Raw genomic sequence first — 24,920 nt, 5'->3', positions numbered from 1 at the left:
ATTGAGACCTCGACGACGCCTGGCTCCAAGGATTTTACAATCCAAGGGAATTAAATAAGGATGCCCTTCCACCTTTACAATGACTCTCCTTCTCCGCCGAGTTCTAAGCGCTTCACCCAAGGGAATTAAAAACAACGGATGCCCTTGCCACCGATCGAATAAAGAAGAAGATAAAAACTTTTCCTCTATGTAGGCTACAATGCAAGTTAAAGCTCCAAGGATGCTCTCAAGAATAAACAAGTTTAAGCCTAAACCAATCTCAAATGATTTTCTCAAATCAAGGCACAAGAGGTTGGTGAGAGAAATTACCCAAAAATAGTTTACAAATGATTTTCTAGGGGTTTTTTGAAGTTGGACAATGTTCATCTAGTGTTTTGGACCCTTTGAATGGGTATATATGAAGTCCCAACTCCATTTGACCGTTTGGGGGGCAAAACAGTCAAAACTGGGTCAAATAGTCAACTAGCCGTTGGACCACAACGGCTATATTTTTTTGAACAAAAAAATTTCTCGGAGTTCTGAGCAAATTATCGGAGTTCCGAGAATTCAAACAAAGCTTTTAATTTTAGAACCTGGATCATTTCTCAGAGTTCCGATACTGGATTTCCAGCAAACAGTGTCCCATTTGAAAAATTCATATCTCCTTCGTTTCTCATCGGATTTCGATGTTCTTATACTCTACGGATATGAAAAATATGAGAGCTATCTGTTAAAAATATTTTTAAAAATATTTGAAAATGTTTTAAACAAGTTTTGATAGGATTTAGTTGCTGGTCCAGGTTGTTGCTTCGGAACTCTGTTTTGTTCATTCTTGTGCTGAATGTCATATGTGTCCCAACATGTTGGTAAACCACCATGGCCATTCACTTATCCATTTAAGTCCTTAAAGGGTGTGTTAGTCTCCTTGAAAAATATATTTTTAGGGGTTTAAACAATGTGCCTTGACAAGAGAAAATGCAAGAGAGATAGGAATACATTCTACCCTTTCTATCACTCTCTTGAACTCCTCTCTTAAGCTGTGATCTTCTATGGTTGAGCTTCCATGCTTGAAATCTTCAAGTTGTGGAACAAGCTCCTTGGTCCTCCCGCTTTGGCCTTCATGATCTTCTCTGTCTGTTCAATGCTTGATATGGATGATGTTGAGCTTCTCCTTGGTAGATCCTCTAAGCTGTGGTTTGTCCAAGAATGCTCTAGCTCCTTTATCCATTGGTTGGTTTATCTTCAAGCATAGGCCAACAAGGTGTGTGCTAGCATGATTTGACTTGTGTAGGACCTGTCTAAGGCATAACACTCAAGGCAAATGATCAGTCCATAAACGACTAATCAATTTGTGTTTGTTAATCATCAAAACAAGATGATTGAATGAACCCATGGGGAACCCTTGGGCTTACAAAATCATGCACTATTGTCGCCAATCGATCTCCACACTTAGACATCCTTGGTTCAAGAAGCACAGGTCTACTAGCAGTGAAAAGAGTCTGAAGATGAAAGTACTAGTTATGAGCCAGCCTTCGCAGAGCCTCCAGAACTAAACAGTTGCAGCTGTTAGAGTTTTAATCCTTTTATTATTGAGTCCACTCATGATGTCTGGTCTAGCCATCTAGTCTTTATTTTTGAAGTTTGAATAAATTATTATTTTGGTCAAGTTAGTTGAGTCAGAGTAAGTGCCTTGTCCGGGCGAGTCTTTTTATGATTTCATTTCAAAAAAGAGAATCCTGAGCCTATTCAGGATGATTTATAACGATGTAATCTTTTTCATTCAATAAAGTTTGCTTTTCCATATGTTCTAGTGTGTGCGCTTCTGACCCAAATGAAAATAAGACTCCCTCCTCCAATGAGGAAGGAATCGATGAAACTCCACTTGATGCACAACAATTGCTTGAACAAGAAGAGGAGCGCCGACTCTGACCTTTCAAGGAAGAAATTGAAATGATAAACATTGGCACTGACACCTGGATTCAGTGAATGCCTATTGGAAATACATTCGAGTGTGAGGAATTGATAAACCCATTTTGAAGATAAGAAGATTGCCTAGAAGCATTATAACTGATGCCAGGGGCATGACCTAGATAGAGAGAGAAAGAGAATGAAGGAAGTGAATGTCACATTCCATACAAAGCGCATGGATGAGAAATGGCCCCCATAATTTTAATTATTGGCCTTAGTCGCTGATTCCACCAGTGATACTGTGAAGCCATTAAATTCAAGATGGAAAGCGTAGAAGCAAACATCTCAAAGTGATGATCAATGTCAAGAACTATTAAGCAAGTCCTCAGATGAAATTGAAGTTCAAATACCATATTCAAGGATATCAAGAGCCAGTCTACATCAATATCCAGAAGGATGAAGACTCATTATCTCTTACCTGGAAATGCCGTTCAACTCTGAAAAAAAAATAAAAAAAAAGTAAAGAGAATTATCGACTTAGATCAACTCCAAATCTTAACATTGGAAGGCCTCCTTTAGCCGAACAAATCCCAAACTCATTACCCGGTGCAAACCCCTTTGAGCTTGAATAATATATTCTTTCAAAATCCATTATACTAGGGGCATTCTCCCTGAACTACGCGAGACCTGATCCCTACACTGGGGTACATAGGCAGCTCGGTCAAACCGAGTTCGGTCGATTCAAAAAATAAATTTCAATCGTTCCATAAAAAAAGAAAGATAAAGAAGAGTCAATCAAGAAAAAAATAGAAAAATCAAGTTAACTTCAAACTAGGGGCATCCGCCCTTAACTACGCACGACCTGATTCCTACACTGGGATACGTAGGCAACCTGTTTACAGGTTCGGTAAAAATTTTGCAAATCGTTAAGCCTTTTTCTTTGAAAAACCCTTCCCCACCTATAAAGTCATTCCGGTGTTCAGAATAATGTATCTAGATCCAAAACTGAAGAAGAAATGAAGAAAAGAACAGAGTTTGAAGATCTGCTAGACTGAGAACCTGAAAAGTCGGTTTAGGCAAAATTTAAGATCATTCTTCCGCTAAGTTGAAAACCCGAAAGGGCGGCTGAGGTAAAAGTCAAGGGGATAGCCTGCTGAGTTGAAAACCCGAAAGGGCGACTCAGGCAAAAGTTAAGGCTAACACGGTCCGCCAAGTTAAAAACCTGAAGAGGTGACTTGGTCACGGTAAGAGAATCATTGTAAGAAGGCTACACTTGCTATCAAGATTGAAGAAGCGAAAAGAAGTTCGAGCAAGCTTAAATGTCATCAAAGAAACTTGGGGGCTTTGAAACCAAGCAATCCTAGGAGTGGTAATCAAATCCTAAGAGCATTACTTAAAAAAAAAAAAACAAATCCAGTGTTTCTCAATTGAGAAACTACTCTTTGAAAGGCTAGACTTACCAAACAAAATGTTAACTAAGTTAGGATCATCACTGTGTATCAGTCCAGTCAGTCCATTCCTGTTCGTTTTAGCTCATTCTTTCAGAAACTTCTCGTTCCTCAAATAGTGTCTTTACCATCTTCCCCTTTTGGGTAGAGTCGATCATTGTCGAGTTAGTCAAATGTTACGACTGTCTTGGTGAAAGAGCCCCGGTGTAGCTAGCTCCCTGTAACTACGCCAGAGTCATGCTAATCCTGAGGGAAGGACTTCAGGAATCAAGTGAAAAGGATCCAGTTTAAGCAAAAATCAATTCAGAAAGAGTTCAGAAGTAGAAACATCAGTAAGCCCAATTCCCATAAGAAGATCGTACCCCAGAAAGGCACCTTAAGCTTGGAAGAACCGAAGATGCAAGGTGGTTCAGCCAGTTTCTCAAGAAAGGTAAATCATAAAAGTTTAGAATTTCCTTCTGGTCCATTGAATACCATCTTTGTTACGAAATATTTTTCTGAATGCTTATCAAGAGAAGAATTCTCTGTACCAGTGTCTAAATATTCTGAGGTCCCAGTTCATATCCCCAGTAAAGAAGATCTTTATCTAAGAAATTTCACGCCCTGTGAGACTTTCTTGTTCAATCCGAGTAACCAATTCAAAATGCAAATAACTAGTGTAAAAACCAGTTTACTAGTTCATCAATTACCAATTCCTAATTCGCCAGTACCAGTTCACCGATTGCAGCCTCTAGTTTATCCATTTCCAGTTCTCTAACTCCCAAATTATTCCGGTCCTAAAATTATCAAAATGACATCATTATCATTAGTATTCCAGTTCCGACATCCGGTATCCAGTATTCCAGTTCTAGCATCCAGTATCCAGTTTCAATTCCAGTATTCCAGTTCCAGCATCCAGTATCCAGTTTCAATTCCAGTATTTCACTACGCCAGTTCTAGTCTCCAGTTACAGTATCCAATATTCTAGTATTCCAGTTCTAGTTTCCAGTATCCCTATCACCAGTATTCCAGTGTTCCATTTTCCAGTACTCGTATTGATGTTCCCAGTATTTCGATACTCCAATTCCAGCACCCAGTTCCAGTGTCCGAAAACCCAGTGTTCCAGTACTCCAATTCTAGTATCCAGTATGTCTTTGTTCTAGATTTCCGGTTCCCGGTGTTTAGATTAAGATTCCCATTCTCTAGTTTCCAGTCCTAACATCCAGTGATCAAATTCCAATCCCAGAGGAATCAATCAAAATGTCAATCCAATCTAATCCCCAGTTCACCAATTATCAATTTTTGGCTCTCCAGTTTTTCGGTAATCAAGCTCTACAATTCCTAGCGAGCCAGTTCCTCAATTTCTCAATTCTTTAATTATCTAGTTATCCGGTTATTCCCTTAATTATCCATTTCTCCAGTTTTCTGCTCTGCGAGTATCCAGTGCCCTATTACACAGTTATCCAATTCTCTAGTCCTTAAATTTTCTACTTCTCCAAGCCTCCAATTTTCCAGTTATCGAGTCCTCCCGTTTTTAAATTGACATTCCCAGTATCTTTCTCAATTATCGAATCCAATCATAAATCCATTAGCCTCCAGTCTTGCTCGCAGACAGGTTAATTCTTTCTCTCCGAGTCCATCTGAAAATGGCGCCACATCATAATTATCTTTGGTTCTGGGTTGCGCGATTTTTCCACCCAGATTAAATTCAGTTCTCCATTATTCTAAACTACCAGGTCATGGGGTTTAGTGTAAAAGATTTTTTATAACATTCTAATTCTAGAACTTTATCTAGGGTTTTGCACTAGGTTAGGTTGCATTGTCAAGTGAATCATTTGTTGATTAACGCTATGCAAAATGGTTCTGTCACTTTTGCTTTGGTATTCGATGACTACGTCATCTTTACCAAAGAGGGGCATCTGTAGACACCCCCATTTTGCTATGCTTTAAAAAATAAAAGATTCGGTAGTTTCATCAAGTCTTGAGTCGATATTCCGCAATAGATTAGGCACCTATGCATTCTAGGGTAGATTTAACCTCATTTTAGGTGTTTTCGCAATCCTAAAGGTTTCTAGGGTGTTCCAATAGTACCTGAAAGATGAAAGTTAAAGTTTCCAAACAAGTGAAAAAACCTGCTTTTTTGGATTTTCTCAGGGTTTTCCCTAGTTTCACCAAATTTTTTGCACTGCAGGGGTATTTTGGTCATTTCCAATGTTTTTCAATTGACTTCTAGGGTGTGTCTAAAGAATCTTAGATGATTTCACGAATTTTAAAAAACCTGCTAAATTTAGAATTTCTCTGGGGTTTCACTTAATTTGGAAGTTCTGAGTGTTGAGGGCGTTTTGGGCATTTTCGGGGAATACCAAATGGTCCTGTTTGATGTCGTCCACCGAATGAAGTGATTTTCTAAACTTTCTATTTTTGAAAGTTTCCTTCAGGACTTTCTATTTTTTACTCTCCTTTTTCGAAGGCAATCCCGTTCGAGGGCATTTTGGTCACTTTTGAGGTGTACTCATCAAATATGGGCATTTCGGTCCGCAAAATTATTTTTTCTAAAGGGGATGGTTTGACCATATGTGTTGGGTTCATCAATGGGTTGGGTTGGGTTCATCAATAAAAAGTTTGAATTTAAAGGATTTTATTGAATTTTCATTGAAAAAAATCCAAAATACATGTTATAAGGCCCATTGGGCTAAAGCCCACAAGGTGGGGGTCCATGTGGACCCACCCATGTGGGTTAGGCACATAGTCCAAAAAATTAGTTAATTTACTTGTTTCGAACGTATCGAAAAGATCTACAACTTTCTAGTTTACAACTTTTCATGAATCAGCTTCTAAATAGGTCAAATATGACGTACAATATTGGACAGCCCTCTTTGGACGAAAATCATTCATAAAAGCTAGTTTCCTATGTGAGAAGGCTTCTAGATTGATCTTAAAGGATCTCCATTGTGTAATTTAGCATTGTTTAGCTTACAAGAAACAAGGTTTAGAAATAAGTTCAATATGAAAATCAAAGAATGAGAAAGTCAAAGCACAAATTAGAAACAAGCCAAAAGAAAGAGTGCTCACATTAGAAACTTCTAAAATTATTCAACCTAAGCCTTTTATCTATAAAATCAAACTTTTCCAAGGGAATTCTCTCTCTTGGAAAATTGCCAAACCATAGGAGGCTTCTGAAAAATTCGTCCATCTCTCTCTTCCCTCTTGGAATTCATTCCATTGTTTTAGTGCTCATCTCTTCCACTTGGTTCTTCACAAAGTGCTTTCACATATTCAATGTATTCAACATATTGGAGGTTAGATTATTATTCTTTGGGATTTTCTTTTGCGATTGAAAGGGTAAGTCAAAGCGTATGTCTAAGGATTACTTTCCCTAGAGACAAAGAGAGCTAGCAAGGTTGGTCTTCCAAAACCCTCTTTTATGTAATCTAAACTAGAAGCATGCTAGGATTAAATTTGTGATTTTCTTTGAAAAGTTATGAAGATGAAAGTGTTTGCAAGTGAAATTTTGAGAAGATGAAATCAGGTTTAGGTTATTTCATAATCTAAAATTTTTCTTTGAAAATCTATTTTTTAATATTAAAATCCGATTTTTGAACTTAAGAGGGTTTAAATCCATTTTACAAAGCAATTCTAATAAGCCTTCGTAATTTTTTGAATTTTTCAATATCTGAGTCTTTTGTATATTAAAGAGTATAGAAATCTGGAATTTTCAGAAATTTTGACTTCGTTTTGACCGTGTTTTGACCTTTTGAACTTTACCCTTAGAGGGGTAGAATTCTAAAGATCGAATTTACAAATATGTCAAAACAGATCCAAAATCGATGAAAATTTAACCCTAATAGACATTTAAGGTTTTGAAACAGTACGAATTTTTTGAAGAATTGTAGATTTAATTTAAGGCGTTTAAAAATTTATTTAATTCTAGGAGTATTTTTGGATCAGAAGTAACTAAAATCTGATCTGATCTCCAATAAATTTTTTAAGATTTTTGGTTGCTGTTACATATGTCTTATGATTTTTTATTCCAAATTAAGCATGCCATATTAAATCTAAAAAAATAGAAAATTGCAATATACAATTCTAGAAATATTTTATTGAGATTTACTGCTGGAATTACATGTTTTCATAAAGTTTGGGTTAAGTCAGAGTATGTTTACTATCTGTTTCTTTGTAATTTCATAATCTGGACATGTATCTCTAAAATCGATTACTGATAGTAAATCATCTTAACAATCCATGAACATTTTGCAGTAATCTTCTCTGGTCAAGAGAAAGCTACTGTAAAACTTTCAACTCATTTAGAGGAGATTTGCTACAAGTCGATGTGTAAATCTACAATCTGGACAGATCTCTTCAATATTGGAAAACTGATAGCAAAACACATTTAAAATCTATGAAAATATTACAGTAACCTTCTCTGGTCAAATGAAAGCTACTGTAAAAAATTATAATCATTTAGATTAGATTTGCTACAAGTCGGTGTGTAAATCTATACTCTGGACAAAAACATTCAACATGGAAAAACTGATAGTAAATCAAATTTAAAATCTATGATAATTTTACAGTAATCTTCTCTGGTCAAGAGTAAGCTACTGTAAAAATTTCAACTCATTTAGATGAGATTTTCTATAAGTTTATGGGTAAATCTATAATATGAACTGAAAATTTTAAAATCCTTAGAATTCTCCATCATTAAACTATCGAAATAGAAACCTTAGGAATCGCCAAGATTGTATTCATAATCGTATACTAATTGTGATCAATCCTCGATAATTTGGGCATTTAAATTATAGTACGTTATTGGCTCTGAGGTCTACTGTCCACGAAAATCCTGAGAAACATGTCAGGCAATAACATACTATAACTTACGTGCTAAATTATGCAAGGGTGGAAAGCACGATTTCCTTCCATGGATGGAACTCAGGTCTGAAATTTGTCAAACCTTAGAGCCTTTGGTATTCCTTAAATGTTTACTAATCGGAAACCTTTGAAAAATTAAAAATCATTAACTTCACAATTTGGGTTAATCAAACCCATGTTTTTGGAACCGTTGGATTACAGTCTACCATCGTAGGAACCTTTAGAACCAAGTAGGAACACTTACGTCACGGGGGAGCATTAATATTACATCAACATATGATAGTAGAACATATGACATTGAAAGCTCATTAGTTGCAAGGGGGGACTTGTGGAGAGCGGAGGCATCACTCGGGGGTTCCACTTCAAGAAATAAGAGTTCACCTCTCTTATTCAGATCGGACTGGTGTTGTTTGTTCGGGATACAACACTTCTTTTGCCAGTTCATTTATCAAGGTAACACTTTCTTTGGTATGGTTATGATCGGAAGAATGGAATGCATTCTCTTTGTTCAGCTGTATGGTCAAAGCATAGGAGATGGCTCTTGATGTTAATGATCTGCCTTAACCCGTTAACCTGTTCTTTCATGGATTTGGAGTTCCTGAATGGCCAATTTACGTATGTATCTGGTGAGGGGTTGACTACCGGTGCTTTCCTACCTGTTGTTGGTTGTCTGCTTTAGGCTCAAGGTTGATATCCGGGAGAAACAAGATTTAGCTTCTCCTGTAAGAATAAGTGGGGTACACGCATTACCCCAACAGTGTAGTGGCCTGACAAATCATTTTCGATTGGACTTACACAAGCATTAGTTTGGCAGAGATGGGGTCTCATGCACATCCTACTGTGTTTGCATCGATTTATCTTGGAAGGTCGAAGTGGAAGGGGAATATTGGCTGCTCAGGAATAGTTGTTAGAGTGGAAATCCCTCTCGGCAATGTTGGCAGGCCTTCTTTCTCCATTCAGTTGAATAGTGGTGATGAGTTCTGATCCTCATTCAACCTGATGTACATAGGGGGCACAAAGAAGAGTCAAGGATCGGCATAACAGACAAGGTTTGGTTGAGCTGAAATGGACAACCTGAAAGAATTTTTTTTATATCAAATGAGTCATAAATGACATTAGCCTACGTATATGTTGATGGCTTACTTTGAATTAGGTAACTAGATAGTTGTTTTTGAAAAAATGATTTTTCCCATTACTGCTAATTCTTTTGGATGACAAAAAGTTAAAATGATTTAAGGTAACTAAAAAAAATCAATCAATGTGCTGTTTAGTTAGTGTTTTAGGTTATTGAGATGAAAATTTTTGACTCAGAAATGAATTAAAATTTAAAAGGTGTTGAAAATCATGCTATAGTTTTGAACTTGCAGCACAGTGTGGAGAGACTCACAAATTCAATGATTTTTTTTTGATTCAATTATGTTTGGTTTGAAGTGATAGAACAGCATATGTATACATATTTCCACCTTGTTTACATGGTATTGAGTGTAGGGTTTTGTAAATTATAATCCTTATGTTTACTTGATTTTGTTACATTTGTAGTATAGGGTCAAATATTGTACAGGATGAAGAGGCTTTGTTGTGATTTATTGTGGATGATATAGATAAGAGCATTACTATGGTCCGTCTAACTAAAGTTGGTTGCGGTGTTTATACATGGTATTTTTTTTAAGACAATCTAAAATCTATTTATCTTTTTGTATCAGCACATGCATGAATTGTATTGTTAACATCACACTTGCTTTAGTATCAGTACATGTGTACACTATATTCAACATAGATGATAATATCACACCTGCTTTGGTATCAACGCATGCATCTATTGTATTCTATAGAGATAATAGTATCTTATATGTTAGGGTAAAAATGCCAAGGCCCATTCATACAATTTGCGTCCAAATAGAAAATGCAATCTAGAGCTTAATTTCCTTGGCATAGGATTAAGAATCAAATTTTGACATGAGAAGGTTGGTTATATGTTGAGGTCAGGTTAGGATCGGATAAGGTTTACGCATGGTTTTTTTAGGATTTTTTATAATCATTACTTTAGTTATATATATAATATGTTGGCCTTACCAGTATGCTTGATGAGAATTTTGTCTGCAATATCAAGAGTGAAAATATGAGATAATTATTAGTAGTCAATTTTTATGGTAGCTTTTTCTTATGCATTCGATGTGTGTATTTAATAAAAATAAGTGAGGTTTTGTATTCGCTTTTTAGTTACCCTGAATGTGCTAGTTTCATTTGTTTTAGGATTTTATATCTTAAGAGTTCGTTTAAAAAACATAAAGGAGGAGGTTGATATCTTTTGGAGTTGACTTTGTTGTAGTTTCAGTTTTGAGCTTAGTCTTTTAGAGTAGTCAAGGGCGATGAAGGAGTCATCCCAAGCCCATCCTTAAGGGATTTGCTAGGTCCAAGTAGCACTCCTCTCTTTATTTAGTAGACTAGCCCAGTCTTTTAGACACTTTTAGATATTAGAACCATTTATTTCATTGCAAGGGCAATGAAAAAGTCACTTGGAGCCCTTTATAGGAGACATGCTTTGTCTCATTTATTGTTAGTTATCATTTTCTTTATTAGTTATATTTTGACTTATTTGCACCCCCTCATAGAGTGTTAGTCATTTCATTGACTTATTTGCACCCCCTCTTAGAGTCTTTAGTATACCTTTAGTTAGGAGTTCATCCTTTAGCTTTGTCATTTCCTCTTTCTTTCTATAGAGCTTTGCTCAGGTTTTTAGACATGGTTTACCTTCTTGGGACTTTACCATTTTCATTTACTTGGGACATTGGTTTACCTGTTTGGGATCTTTTCGTATCATTTTCATTTTACCTTGGGACGATAATTTTACTTGTTTTGGGTTTTCCCCTTTAACCCTAGGATTTTGCCCTAGTGTGTTGTTTTGTATGTTCCCTTTGGCTAAAAGGGTGAACCATTTTTGAAAACTCAAAAACAACAGAAATTTAAAACTTAAAAACATTGAGAAACCTTTGAAAGCATCAAAAATATTTTGAAACATTTTAAAATCCAAAAACATCAGAAAATTCAAAGTTCAAAAACCATTTAAAACATCTGAAAAATCAAAAGATTTTAGGAACGTACTAGGAAAGTTTGTTTTCGAACTACCTTGGCTTGATCCTCTCCCACGAGGTACGTAGGCAGCTTGGGATCTTTGTCCTAAGTCCAATCAAACCTTTAAAAATAAACATTGTCAAATCTTGAAAAAGAAATCATTTGAGTCTTTTGAAAACATAAAAATCTTCTAAGTCTTTTCAACACATGTTTTCGAAAAGATCTTTCTTTAGAGTTAGGAGTTTGTCCTAAATAGAGTGTTTTGGTGTTTGTTTTAGAGTTAGGAATTTGTCCTAGCTAGGAGTTTATCATCACCTCTGTCCGGTCAGTTGGCGATACCTTCGCCGACTGATGACTAGAGTAGGATGCGTTAGTGATCCCATTGTTTTCTTTAGGACACACAGCCTAGTTACACATAGAACAAACCTAGTTAACCTGGGATGTAGGGTCCACTTGCATTAGTCTAGGGAATGTGTTGCACTTAGATAGGACCATATAACATCTTAGATGGAGTCCTAGGATAATAAAATATACTCAACTTAAATTAAATAATCTCTCTTAAACTGTTGAAACAGTCAGTCCAGTCTAGATCGGTGTCTTAGATGGGTTAGGCATATAGCTTAGTTTAGGCCACCGAACTACGTCGACTCTAATCCTAGTGAGGCTTGGGTACGTAGGCAACTTGGATGCTTGGATGGCATACCAAGCACGAGTCGACCCTACACACACTCTAGTAGGGTTTTAGGATTTTATTTTGTTTATATCTTTAGCATTTTTCAAACCCTAAATCAAGTTAATTAAAATCACTTAGGATTTCCTTCAAATTAAAATTTTAGGAGAACATTCACTTAGATAGAAACCAATCAAATTAAGAAAATCAAGAGACACATTAGGGATTATATTGAAATTAGATTTTAGGATGCATGTCACATAGTTCGCACATTAATATAGAGTTAAATGAGCCACTTAAAAGAAATTCAAGAGAGTTAACTTTTGGAATTGAAGACCAGATTATCGGGCAAGAATGGTGCATGTGGTGGTAACTGTCCATACCTTCCATTCTCGTAATCAGGTAACAAATCTAGATTTCTGGTCACTTATGGGTCATAAATCTCTCATCTAGGTGGCGACTCTGTCATTCTCTTTTATGTGAAATTTAGATTGCTTTAGTAATCCCAAGTTCATGGAAAAGATGAATTATATCAATAATCAAAAGCACATATCATTCACGTGGGTATGAGAGACCAAGAGAGAGGCGGTTCGCACCCCTCTCGCGGGATCGGGTCCCACAGACTAGGGACTATTTAACTTCATTAATATTTCAAATGATAACTCATTTGAATTTAGTTTAATTGGCTCATAAAAACTCTATCTTATATCTTTCTGTTCCTCTTTGCTAGATTAGCTTGTATGTTATAGTTTATTTCCTTATCACATTATACTGCAAACTTAATCTAATAAAATTTGAAGGTATCATAAATTGCACAAACTTATTTCACACACTTACATCACTTGCATCCAAAACTATGCATCTCACATACACACACGTCTTATTTAGGAACCCGGAGTGTTATCTAGCATGGTTGACTGGGATTTCATCACCCGGTGCCTCTGTGGTAGAGAAGCATTTCACTCTTAGCCTAGTACATTTATGGTGCGTAAACGGATCCTTTGGTTCACGAACTGCTACACTGGACACTTGTACAGTATATTGAGCACGGATTCACGCTAAGAGAGCTCTTGGCCTTATCCCTAGAGTAACCCACACATGCATATAGTATGAACGCGCGTGCACCACATGTGTGAGCCTAGATTAAATATCCTACCTGTTTGTGTCTAGATTAGGCCGTAGTCCATCCTCCAATGGCTATGATCGGCTTTAGGTACACAAACAAAGTCATGAGTCAAGATCCTTTCTCAACTCCGCTAGACTAGGATTATGATTTGATGCCTTCAGGTAACACCAGATAAGATGTAAGAAGATTAAAAGCTTTCCCTTTGAGATTAGGATATAAATCTCATCTTTTTCCAATATCTCATAGATTATCTTCTTAGATTATCCCTCGTGTACGATCTCATCTCAACCATATCCTTCTTCGTTTATGATCCATCATTCAAGAACGGTGATTTTATCTTCATATTCCTAGTCCCATTAAGTATGATCTTATAGCTTAATCTTCATCATCTTAACGTTTAGAAAGTCCATTTCTTAGGATCATAATTATCTAGCCTCATCCTCGTCAATCTTTGTTCGGATCATTACCATGATTGTCATTTCCTCTTAATTGTCTATCCATTTGTCTCTCATACCTAAGGTTGTATTAGAAGAACTCATCGGTCTCATTCTAGTCAAGAAAGTCCATTCCATGACACCCGAGTATGAGCTCATTGCATTCCTAGTCTAGGATTGTGTTACTTTGCACTAAGGGCACTATTCAAATATTCTCACTTTATACCTAAGTGTTCATTTCCGTAGTCCTTAGACTAGGGGCACTCCCCTTTACTCATCATGTCGCCATTGTCATACCTTGCTCATTTCAGGATTCATTCTGTCATCCCATTGCTTGCAAAGGCCACAATCATCTCTAATCATTGAGAAGAAATACATGCTGAATCTCAATATTATACGTCGTGCTTATTGTTTCCATGTCAGGAGCATTTACCATTGATCACCCTGAAGCAACTTGGGTTCGAGTAGACTCTCGTCTAGTCAGGAAGTCATCTCCCCCATCTCCTTCGAAAGCTTCTCCATCATTTCCATCTACACCCATGACAGAACACGTTGAGAACCCTCAGACCAATAACCTTGAAGTTATTATGGCTGCACTTCTTGAGCAAATGAAAGAAATCAAAGAAGATAATCAGTTTCTTAAAGCCCAATTTGCCGAGTAGTTTGGTTCATCATTTCCTTCACCTTCAAAGGGCAAAGAACCCTTGAACCCTGTCATGTCAGAGCCTTCTCCTAAGCCTATGGTGATTCCCATTCCTCAAGGCCCATTTGATGTTACTAATGAAGAACAATATGGTAATGAGAACTACAATCTGGTCTCAATGCCAGTTGATAAGTTGATCATGGAGAAATTAGAACTGCTAACTAAGAAGGTTGGCAACATACAAATTCAAGAGCAAGGGGCATTTTGCTTAAATAATCTCACACTCTTCCCAGAAATTCGTCTCCCTAAGAATTTCCAGATGCCAGACTTTGATAAGTATGATGGCACGGGGTGCCCTACTTCCCATCTCCAGATGTTCACTATCATGTGCCAACCTCAGAGCTTATCTTCTGAACAAACGAGCCAGCTTTTCCCAGTCTCTTTAACTAAGGTAGCCAGAAGGTGGTTTTGGGATTGGACAAGACCCGCTATAGGACTTGGAAAGACATTGCTGAACAGTTTGTGAAGCAATTCAAGTATGATGACGGGGCAGAGATCACTAAGAAAGACTTAGAAAAGACTAAACAAGATTCAAAGGAGACTTTCTTAACATTTGTGAAAAGATGGAGGGGGTTGGCAGCACAGATGATCGACCGTCCCACTGAGAAAGAGCAAGTTTAGATGATACGCAAAAACCTGTCCCCTCAGCTCTATTATCACATGTCTCTTTAGTACCTGACTTCGAGCACCTCATTAATGCTGGCACACAAATAGAAGAAGTAATGACTCAAGGGGTATATAACCGAAGCAATCCTAATATCCGTGATTTTAAGAAGCCTGCACCCGCATAGGTCAAAGAGGTTGACAGTGTCTCTCGTGCCAATACTCAACTGCCAAGACCTCAGAATCCTATAGTCATGGATTACGATCAACCCATGGCCGCACCCCAGCAAGAACTAAGGAAGGATTTTGATCCTCTACCTGTTCTACCTTCTAAAATCCTACAAGAATGTTTAGCCTCAGGTCGCATCATTTTGCCTCCCATTAGACCACCTCCCAATCCTTTACCCCGAAGTTGGAAGGCACTTGAGCACTGTGATTACCACCAGGGCCCTGGCCAAGTCACTCATCGATGCATAGACTTGAAGTATGTGATCCAGAAGTTGATTGATGAGAAAAAATTAGCATTTCAACAACGGCCGAATGTCATCAATAATCCTATGCTGACTCATGCAGTATCGCCACCAGCCAATGCTTAAGACAACTCAGGGTTCAAAGAAGCACAGGTCCAGCTGCAGTGAAGAAGAGGGTTGAAAGTACCAGTCATGAGCCAGCCTTTGCCGAGCCTCCAAAGCCAGACCATTGCAACGTTTAAAGTTTAAAGTTTAAAGTTTCAGTCATTCACTATTTTGTGTTGAGTCAGTCAATATGTTAGTTCAGAAATTGAGTCTAGTCTTACAAAGTTATAGAGTTGACGCCTAGTCCGGGTGAGTCTTTTTCCGCATTTATTTTCAGGTTCAAAATTGTGAATCCTGAGCGTGTTCAAGATAGGTCATCATATGTAGTTTTTTATTATTATTATTGAAATTAGCTTCCCAATAATGTTTCAGTAATTGCTTCTGACCTTAATAAATGAAAATGAGACTCCCTTCACAAATTAGGATGAAGAGGTCGATGAAACTACACTTGAGTTACAGCAAATACTTAAACAAGTGGAGGAGCGCCAATCTCATCCTTTTAAGGAGGAAATTGAAATGATAAATATTAGCACTAAACCTTTAACTCAGGAAATACGAATGGGAAATGAATTACCCTCTAAGGAGCATGAGGAATTACCATAGATGCCAGGAGCATGGCCCAAAGAAAAGTTCAAAAGAATAGGGACGTGAAGCACACCTATTATACTAGAGGCATGGATTGGAAATCCCCTCTTCTATTTTCAATCATTGGCCTTAGTTTTCAAATTCATTCAAGACACTCAACATGGAAAAAGGTTCAAAAGCGGACATCGCAAAGCGATTGTCAATGTCAACATTCGAAAAGCAAATTCCTAGATGAAATTCAAGTTCAAATGTCACATTCAAGGATATTAAAGATTGGTTCGTATCCTCAATAACAATTTACAAATCAAGATTCAGAAGAAAGAAAACTCATCAACTCTTACCTAGAAATGCCGTCAAACTCCAAGAAAAATGATCAAAGATGAAAGCCTGTCAACCAAGAACAATTCTAAGATTGAACACCAGAAGGCCTCCTTTGGCCGAACAAATCCCAAAGTCATAATTTAATGTCAAAAAGAAAAAAATTAAAAGAATACCTTTTTTGCAAACCTCTTTGAGCCTAAATAGTATTTTCTTTGAAAACCCATCACACTAGGGGCATCGCCCTGAACTACGCTCGGCCTGATCCCTACACTAGGGTACGTAGGCAGCTTAGTCAATCCAGGTTCGGTCCTTCAAAAAAAAGAGACAAAAAGTCTATCACAAAAAAAGAAAACAAGAAAGAGAAAGAACTATTTTACCGTTATACTAGGGGCATCTGCCCCGAACTACGCGTGACCTGATTCCTACACTGGGATACATAGGCAACCTACTTACAGGTTCGGTCAAAATTTGCAAGCCTTTAGCCTTTTTCTTGTCTAACCACATCCAACCTATAAAGTCCTTCTGGTGTTCAGAAAGGTTATAGACCCAAAGACAAAAAGTGAAAAAAGAGAGAGAAGAAGAACAATAAAAACGAAGTTTGAAAATTCGTTGGGCTGAAAACCTAAAAGGGCAGTCTAGGCAAAATTTAGGATGATCCACCTGCTGAGTTGAAAATCCGAAAGGGCGACTCAGGCAAAAGTTAAGGTGAAACGGTCCGCCAAGTTGAAAACCTGAAAATGGCAACTTAGTCATGGTAAGAGAAAATATCCAAGGAGGTTATATCCAGTATCAAGATCAAGGATTCAAGAAGTTCAAGCAAGCACACTCTAAACCCTCGAAACTAAAGGCATGAAACCAAGCGATCTAAGGAATGGTAATCAAATCCTTGGAGTATTATTGTTTTAAAGAAGTCCATTGTTTATCAATTGCAATACTACTCATTGAAAAGCCAGACTTACCGAATAAAATACTAAGTCAGAAGCATAAATGTGTGTCCGTCTAGTCAGTCAATTCATGTTCCTCTTTGTTCATCCGTTCAGAAACCCCAATCTCTTGAATAGTATCTTCTACCAAGTTTTCCACTTTTAAGTAGAGTCGGTCGTTGTCTTCATATCGAAAGGTTGTAACTGTCTTGGTGAAAGATGTAAGGTGTTAGCTTATCTGCAACTGTACCCGAGCCATACAAATCTTGACGAAAGAACTTCAGGAGTCACATGAAAGATCCGGTTTAAGCAAAGCCACTTTCGAAAGCATTTAAAAGCATAAACACCAAAAAGTGCAGTTTTCGTAAGAAAACCATATCCCGAAAAGGCACCATAGGCTTGGGAGTCTCATAAATGACAATGGTTGGACCGATTCCTCAACAAGATGAAACATTAAAATTCAAAATTTTCTTCTAGCTTATTGCATACCATTACAGTCAAGAAATGTTTGTCCAAATACCTGCCAAAAAAAAATCCCACATTCCAATTTCAGTATCCAAGAGAGCCATTGTTCTAGATTACAAGTTCAGGTATTTAGATCAAGATTTCAATTGCCAATACAAAGAATCCCTAGCGGTAAAGACCAACAGTCTCTATGCAATAAACTCTTTTTAAAGGTTCCTCAAAGCATTCTCAGCAATTATCATAAAGTCATGTTTCATTGTTTCTTCTCTAAGGGATAAATGTCATAGTCGTTGCATTTAGCTCATGATATACGTTGTCTTGTCATTCATTAGAATTTTGGTCTTGTACAATATTTATTGTCCTCGAATCCAATTTCACACATCAAAAGTTCATCAATTTTTAAATTTATCAAATTCCAGTTCATGCTCAAATCTTCAAATTCAAGTTCATTTTAAATCATCAACTCAAGTCCATTTCAAATTTCTAAATTCAAGATCATTTCAAGTCATCAAATCAAGTTCAGATTAAACTTTAAAATTCATTTTCCATTTCTTTTCAGAGAAAAAGCAAAAGTGCCTCTGGATTCAAATTTATTTTCCTTTCTTTTCAGAGAAAAAACGAAAGTGTCTCTGGATTGAAAATTCATTTTCCTTTCTTTTCAGAAAAAAGACGAAAGTGCCTCTGCATTGAAAATTTCTTTCTTTCCAGCCTCTGGATTGAAAATTCATTTTCCTTTCTTTTCAGAGAAAAAGCGAAGGTGCCTCTGGATTGAAAATCTTTTTTCCTTTCTTTTCAGAGAAAAAGTGAAGGTGCCTCTGGATCAAAAATCCTTTTCCTTTCTTTTCAGAGAAAAAACGAAGGTGTCTCTGGATCAAAAATCATTTTCCTTTCTTTTCAGAGAAAAAGCGAAGGTGCCTCTGGATTGAAAATTCAGTTTTCTTTCTTTTCAGAGAAAAAACGAAGGTGCCTCTGGATTGAAAATCCTTTTTTCTTTCTTTTGAGAGAAAAAGCGAAGGTACCTCTGTATCGAAAATCATTTTTCTTTCTTTTCAGAGAAAAAGCGAAGGTGCCTCTAGATTGAAAACTCCCCTTCTTTTCAGAGAAAAAGCGAAAGTGCCTCTAGATCGAAATTCATCTTCCATTTCCTTTCAGAGAAAAAGTGAAAGTGCCTCTGGATCGAAATTCATCTTCCTTTTATTTTCAGAGAAAAAGCAAAAGTGCCTTTGAATCGAAATTCATCTTCTTTTCTTTTCAGAGAAAACACGAACGTGCCTCTGGATCGAAAATCCATCTTAATTTCTTTTCAGAGAAAAAGCGAAGGTGACTCTTGATCTAAAATCCATCTTAATTTCTTTTCAGAGAAAAAGCGAAGGTGACTCTTGATCTAAAATCCATCTTAATTTCTTTTCAGAGAAAAAGCAAAAGTGCTTCTGGATCGAAAATTCATCTTCCCTCTCTCATCTTTTTAAAGAAAAAGTGAAAGTGCCTCTGAATCGAAATATTCTTCTTCCTTTTGGTTTAGAGTAAAAGCACAAGAGCCTCTAAACCAAAAAGATTATTTCTTCTGCGATAGAGAAAAAAATTAGTGCCTCTATGACAAAGAATTTCATCCGAATAATCCAATTTCTCAAAACTCTAGGACTTCGTCTAGGGTCTTGCATTAAGAAGCATTTAGTAGATGTCTACATTTAGGTTGCATTGTGTGTAGTGAGTTCTTTGTTGATTAAAGCTGCGCAAAATAGTTCTGTTACTTTTGCTTTAGTATTCGATGACTACGTCATCTCTACCAAAGAGGAGCATCTATAGACACCCCCATTTTGCTACGCTTTAAAAAGCAAAAGATTTGGTAGTTTTATCGAGTCCTAAGTCGATCTTCTGCATTAGAATAAGCCTTCTTACCTTTTAGGGTGAACTTCACCTCAATTTAAGTGTTTTAGTGTTGATTCGTAATCCCGAATGTCTCTAGAGGGTTCTATTGATCACCGGAGGATGAGAATTCAAGTTTCCAAACAAGTGAAAAAATCTGCTATTTTTGGAATTTATCAGGGTTTTCCCTATTTTTCATCAATTTTTGCACTACAGGGGTATTTTGGTCTTTCCAATAAGTCCCATTTGACCCCCGAGTTGTGTCTGAGAAATCTTGAGTGATTCCATGAATTTTGAAAAACCTGGTAAATTTAGAACTCTCAAGGGTTTCACTTGATTTGGAAATTTTGTGAGATAAGGGTATTTTGGGCATTTTCTGGGGATTCCATATGATCTTGTTTGATATCACCCACCAATAGGAGCAAACTTAAAAACTTGCTATTTTTGAAGATTTTCCTTGAAAACTTTCTATTATTAACTTTCCCCTTTGAGGGCGATACGATTTGAAGGCATTTTGGTCGTTTTTTTATATGTGTTGACCAAATGAGGTCATGATGGGCAAAAATGATTTTTCAAAGGGATAAATGAGGTTAGGCCATGTGTGTAGGACCCACCATATGCATCACATGATGTGAGCCCACCATTATAAATTTCGAATTATTATTTGAAATGAGTTGGATTTCATAAAATATGAGAAAGAGAAAGGGCTAATATGATCAGATTACTAAAATCACAATAACTTTTTAGCCACTTGTCCAAAAAATTCATGATTGTACTTGTTGGAAACATCTCGAGAAGGGCTATAACTTTCAAGTTTACAATATTTCGTGATTCCTCCACGAAACAAGTAAAAAATGAGCATTAAAATCTCGCACTACCATGTGGATGAGAATTCCAGCCCACTAAAACAGTCATAACTCTTTTACCGATTGGCCAAATATAAAGTGTAATTATGCGTTGGAAAGATATTTCAAAGGGTTACAACTTTGTAGTTTACGACGTTTCCTGATTCTTCCTTTAAATAGGTCAAAATGGAGCTCCAACATTGGATAGTTTTTTTTGGACGGGAATCTTTCATAAAGTGGTGTGTTTACCATATGTGAGAGCTTCTAGAAGGATCTTGAAAGATCTGTCTTAGCATAATAAGATTAGAATCCTTGTTTTGTAAGGAATCTTAATTAGATGCAACTCTAATTTAGAAAGTAAAAGGAGAGAAAGAAAAAGAGTAAAATAGGAAAGTAACCAAAGATGGGAGTCTTCACAATGGAAACTTCTTTTTCCAATTCAAACTCTTACTTTTCTATATAAACACACACACAACCCTAGGGAAGATCATGCAAAAATGTCTCACCTTGCTTTCCTCTTGGAAAAACATCCCACTTTTTGTGGGGTTCTTGATCATCTTCCATATTTGTTCTTCAAAGTACCATTGAATTTCTTCTTCTCCTCTTCAACATACATCTTATCGGATTATTTTCAACGATCTTTGGGATTTCTATTGCATATATAAGGTGTGTCAAAGCATATATCTTGGATTTACACACTTTTGTTTAATCGCTTCGGCGGGGGGTTTCTACAGAATTGCTAGAGTGGTTTGATTATCTGCCGCCTTGAGGATTATAGTGCATATCTGTATTTTTTTTCTCTTTCTTTTGTTTTTATATCTAGTATTCTTGGGGTGGCTCATCTCGGGCTCCCGTTTTTATCTTATACGATCTTGCCTTTTCAAAACAAAAATGTTGTTTAATCGCTTTTAGGATTTTCTTTGTCGTTTGGATTCAAACCCATTTTACAGGCTTTATGAGTTATGCTTTGGACTTGTGCAGTGATATTGCCAACTTTATAATTCAGGAAACCACCCACAGTCAGTCTATCTTATATATAATCTATCTTATATATTTAAAGGGATTTGCTAGGGACCATTTCAGAAGGCATTTCGCTGTTGCATGAGAGAGCAGCCACGTAGGTTCACTTTTCAACAGATTTTGTCTTATTCATTTAATTCATCTGAGGTAGCTGCTCTTATGCAACAACCGGACTGCAAAATGCCTTCTATGATCCCTAGCAAATCCCATGTTTAAAAAGCAAATCAAATAAGACAAATTGACATAAGTAGAAATGCCTAGAAATATGGTTGTAGTTCACTACCCTTTTACCTTTTATCTAGTAATATTTGGCTCCATGATAATAGAAAAAAAATGGCGGCTCTCTTTGCATGGGATTAAAAAATGGCAGCTCTCTTTACAACTTAGGGCATCCTCTCTCTCTCTCTCTCTCTCTCTCTCTCTCTTTAATTTTTTTATTTTATTTTTTCTCATAATCTAGACTTTTTATTTTGACCTCAAAATATTATAGATAAAAAAACAAAGGAAGCAAGGGGAGTAACCATTGCTTTTAACACAAGGCCCTGAGAAGAAAAAACACAAGGTCAAACACAAGGCCCTGAGAAGAAAAAACTTGCATGAGGAGCCCCATGCTCTCCCTCTCTCATTTTTAACGTCTTTACTTTCTCTCTTCCTTTTCTAGTTGTCTTTTTTTGGCACCGCTGCCGGGGAAGAGAATTGCATTAGAATCTTAATTATTTAAAGTGTTAGATTAGTAGTTATTTTTAGTTTAGTTATATTTTTAATTTCTTGCCTATCCATCTCTCTTACTTGGTTTTCTTGTGTTTATGACCGTAGATTGGGTGCGGAACTCGGCCAATCGACTAGAAAGAGCAAACCGGTTAGAGACGGCGGAAGACATCCAACCAAATCCAAATCAAGTAGTCATGGCGGAAGAACAAGAGCCGCCCAAGAGTTTGCGCGATCGCTTCTATCCGGCCCGAACCGCGCAACCTTCTTGCATTAGATTGCCGATTGCACAAGGCAATAATTTTGAGCTAAAATCGCAATTTATCTCTTTGCTTCCTCATTTTATGGCCTCCCTTCGGATGATGCTTATTTATTTTTGCTTGAGTTTGAAGATGTATGTGCTTTGATTAAGTTGCAACAACTTACCGATGATGCGGTAAAGTTGCGGTTTATTACGTTTTCACTCAAGGATGGAGCCAAAAAGTGGCTCTATGGCTTACCAACAAACTCCATCACCACTTGGGAGGAGTTCGCCGTCGCTTTCCTAAAAACATTTTTTCCATTACATAAAACTAATAAGCTTAGGAACGATATTTTACAATTCAAACAAAAGCCATTAGAGTCATTTTCTAAGTTTATGGAGAGGTTCAAAGACCTACTCCAAGAGTGTCCTCACCATGGAATTGATTTGTGGCACTTATGCCAAATTGTTTATGAGGGCATAGATTACCAAACAAAGCAACTTCTTGAATCCATGTGTCCTAACGGTTTTACATCTTTCACGGATGAGGCCGCGGCATGGAACTTCTTACTTGATTTGGCGGAAAAAACGAGAGAGTAGGAATCCACTCAAGACGGTGAGAGAGCCACTTCAAGTAAGGGATTTCTAATAGAGGGTGTCGTGGCAAAAGAGGCCCATCTTGATAGCCTTATCAAAAGACTAGAAGCAATAGTTGTCAAAGGACCTTCACAAGTCAATCAAATTGCACATAGTGCTCCTATGTGTAGTTGGTGTCAAGCCACGGACCATGTCATGGAAAAGTACCCAACTCTTGCTAAATTTGGTAATTCTAATGAGAATGTGAGTGCTCTTTATGCTAATAATCCTTATTCTAGCACTTATAATCCGGGATGGAGAAATCATCCCAACTTTTCATGGAGTCAAGGTGGGCAATCCAATTTCCAAGGCCAAGGCCAATTCGGCCAACCTAGGCCCACCTTCCCTCCCACTTTTGTTCGCCCATCCCCTTCCCCTCCTACTTTTCAAAACCCCATGATTAATAATGTTTCAAATCAGCAACCGCCGGGTTTTCAAAAACAAGGAGAGTCGCCACGCATAGCTTCCTTACAAAAAAGCATAGAACTTCTCACTAGCACTTTCATGACAAGCCAACACAACATGGAGAAGCAAATCTCCCAACTTGCCATGGCGTTGCATGAGAGGGAAAAGGGGAAGATGCCAAGTCAACCTGTTCCTAATCCAAGGAACGTGAATATGAATGTGAATCAACAGGTACCACCAAATCAATTGAATGCCATTCAACCAATTTTGCCGCCGCAAGAGCCCTCCAACGAATGTAATGCCGTATATGCTTTAAGGAGTGGGAGAGATTACCACAAGGAGGAGGTCATATCTAAACCTTCTATAGATATACAAGATACATCCAAAGAGGTAAGAAAAGACTCCCCTCCAACAGGGTCGATTGCGGAACCCAAACAAGTAAGTACAGAAGAGGTAACTTCTCCCCCTGCACGAGATTTCATTCCTAAAGCTCATTTTCCAAGAAGACTTACAAATAATAAGAAGGTGGATGCCATGGATAAAATTTTAAATGTGTTTAAACAAGTGCAAATTAATATTCCTTTATTAGATGCGATTTCTCAGGTCCCTACTTATGCCAAAGTGTTGAAAGATTTGTACACACAAAAGCGCACAACTAATGTGCCCAAGAAAGCTTTCTTGGCCGCAAATATAAGTTCCATCTTGTCTCAACAAATGGTGGCTAAGTATAAGGATCCAGGATGTCCTACTATTTCTTACACTATTGGTAACACAAATATTGAACATGCTCTTTTGGATTTGGGTGCAAGTGTAAATCTCTTGCCTTTTTCTGTATTTAAGCAACTAGGATTAGGAGACCTCAAACCAACCACCGTCACTCTTCAATTGGCGGATAGATCAATTAAAATACCCAAAGGGGTGGTTGAGGATGTGTTAGTTAAAGTAGGTGATTTTTTATTTTCCGTAGATTTTGTTGTGTTAGATACCGAACCCGTTGCTAATATCAAGGATCAAATCCCTATCATCCTTGGTAGGCCTTTCCTTGCTACTAGCAATGCTTTAATTAACTGTAGGAATGGCTTAATAAAATTGTCTTTTGGAAACACATCGGTTGATTTTAATGTCTTTAGATTGGGTAAGCAACCAAATTTTCATGAAGAAATCAATATGTTGCATTCCTTTCCTGACAATATTATTTCTAATTTTGAAATTGATTTTAATGCAGGATTCCAAGAATGCTTGGACGAACTAGGAAATGATGGAGATGATTTCTTTTCCAAAGCTTTTGCCATCCAAAACGTGGAGCCTGTTAGACCACTCGCAACATCTCTTCCAAAGACATCAATCGATGAAGCGCCACAGTTGGAGTTGAAGCCTTTGCCTTCTCATTTACGTTATGCATTTTTGGATGATAATTGTACTTTGCCTGTAATAATTGTTGCGGACCTAACCTCCCCTCAAGAGGAGGAACTCATTAAATTGCTAAAAGATAACAAGGAAGCCATAGGTTGGACAATGGCCGACATCAAAGGAATTAGCCCT

The 24,920-nt window shown here is 37.2% G+C and overlaps 1 non-coding gene and 1 pseudogene across 1 annotated transcript; one reads left to right on the top strand and one right to left on the bottom strand.

Moving 5' to 3' along the window:
• The first annotated feature begins 8,199 nt into the window (after positions 1–8,199).
• Positions 8,200–9,164, top strand: LOC143855944 (uncharacterized; annotated as a pseudogene).
• Positions 9,165–22,673: 13,509 nt separating this feature from the next.
• On the bottom strand, positions 22,674–22,780 carry LOC143856857 (small nucleolar RNA R71). Its single transcript, XR_013238399.1, has one exon. It is a non-coding gene; the product is annotated as a small nucleolar RNA R71 (small nucleolar RNA).
• Positions 22,781–24,920: the final 2,140 nt, after the last annotated feature.

The sequence above is a fragment of the Tasmannia lanceolata genome, unplaced genomic scaffold (assembly GCF_043159265.1).
Source record: "Tasmannia lanceolata isolate RefF3 unplaced genomic scaffold, GAP_Taslan_0.1 ptg000023l, whole genome shotgun sequence".
Lineage (NCBI taxonomy): Eukaryota > Viridiplantae > Streptophyta > Magnoliopsida > Canellales > Winteraceae > Tasmannia > Tasmannia lanceolata.
This window is presented reverse-complemented; position numbering and strand designations above follow the sequence as displayed.